Consider the following 2,094-nt stretch of genomic DNA (forward strand, 5'->3'; position numbering starts at 1 on the left):
GAATCTTAGAACACTTCCTAAGCTCAAATGTAACAAGGTATCTCAAACAGAATAACCTCTTCCATGCCGACCAGCAGTGATTTCAAAAACATTAATCTAGTGAAACCCAACTCTCACTTTTCGCAAATGAAATCTGAAGACCAAGGATCAAGGCAGCAATATAGATACAGTATTTCTTGACTTCTTACAGTATTTCTTGATTTCTGAAATGAATCAAACTCATTACCACTCATACACTTATTATCAAAAGTACACCTGTATGTGCTAATATGCAGAATTTGTGACTGGGTTGAGGATTTAAGGGTAGAGAGGACATAGCTTGTTATCCTTACAACAGGTTTTCATCCTGTATTAATATATATATATATTGTTTTGTGTATTTTCAGGGAATTAGCAACTTTTTCGCTAAATCAGATTAAAAGATAATCATCAGATTTAATTTAAAGTCGTTTGTTCACTGCGTTATAACATGCTGCACCAGCTAATATGCAGTCCCACTGTGAATGCTGTTCTCGAAAGTTGGAATGAGTTGGTTGATGTTCATGAGCAGCTGGAAATAGCCTTGACAACTGTCAAATGATTGGCAGTTGCTGCGAACTGGTGTATTGGAAGAGCTCCTGAGAGTTGTGTACCTGTGATAACCGTACCAGAGGTACCTCAAGTACTATCCTCTCCCGTGGATCCTGTCTCCTCTGCAGGTAGTACAGGATCTGTCATTGCTCAACCACTTGACTGTAAGTGGTGCAGCAATGGTAGATCTAGATGTCCTGTATGGACATATGGTGAATGATAGTGCCCCTTAGGGAAATAGAAGCAAGGGACGTCGGGTGCTCTACCTATGCCTGGGTGCCTCATTCAACATGTTGAGAGGCTATTCCAGTAGCCACTGAGGGAACAGGTTGCAACCAACTGCAGATTGTGGCACATGTTGGAACACATGATGCCTGTCATCTGGGCTCCTAGGTCATTCTTTTGTCATTCCAGAGACTGAAAGAGAATGTCGGGAAGACTAGCCTTGTGCTTGGAGTTTCCACGAAGCTCACAATCTGCAGCATTGTCTCCAGAACTGATCGTGGCTCTTTGTTTCTGAGTCAAGTGGAAGGAGTGAACCAGAGACTTCAAAAGTTCTGTGACAAGCCGGGGTGCAACTTCCTGGACTTGCACCATAGGGTTGAGAACTGTAGGGTCCCCCCTGAATGGATCAGGTGTGCTCTACACATCAGAAGCTGCTATTCAGGCAGCTGAACATATGTGGGGTACACACATGGGCTTTTTAGATTAGGTAACTCTCCATCCAATCCAGATTATGATAGCTGCAGGAAACCCAGAAGTATCAGTGTAAGATCGTAAAATCTGCTTCACACAGTTGAGAGTATTAAAATCCTAATGGTAAACCGCTGAAGCATTCACAACAAAGTGCCAGAGTTTGAAGCGCTCATGAAAAGCAGTGAAGCTCAACTGATACAGGGTACAGAAGGTGGTTGAAATGTGGAATTGATAGCAGTGAGAATTTTGGGGAATCTTGAAGTGTATATCAAAAGGATGGACAAGTGGGAAATTGAGGTAGTGTATTTGTCACAGTAGACAAGAAACTCAAATCCACTGAGGTAAAATTGAAGCTGCATGTGAGATCGTTTGGGCAAGACTCATTATCAGGAGTGGGCATAAAACGAAAATTGGATCCTTGTAATGCTCACCAGACTCATCTCCGATGTAATCAAAAATCATATAATTTTCCCAGTTGATTGTTGGATGTGTAAAGTCTCCACCGATGATTACAGTTTTGTTAGTGGTAGTCATAAGACATCCTGTGAAACTTTACTAAATGCCTTCTTTAACGACTATCAAGAACAGGTATCTAGGAACCACACTCATGGTGGAAATACATTTGATGTAATGACAACAAACAGATCAGACATCATTGAGGATGTCCACATTGAAACTGGTATCTGTGACCATGACATGATTGTGGCAGCAATGATTACCAAAGTACAAAGGACACCTAAGACAAGCAGGATGATATACATATTCAGTGAACTAGATAAAAAAATCAGTAGTGCCATATCTCAGTTAGGAACTTGAAATTTTCAGCAC

This window comes from Schistocerca americana, chromosome 7 (assembly GCF_021461395.2).
Source record: "Schistocerca americana isolate TAMUIC-IGC-003095 chromosome 7, iqSchAmer2.1, whole genome shotgun sequence".
In the NCBI taxonomy this organism is placed as follows: domain Eukaryota; kingdom Metazoa; phylum Arthropoda; class Insecta; order Orthoptera; family Acrididae; genus Schistocerca; species Schistocerca americana.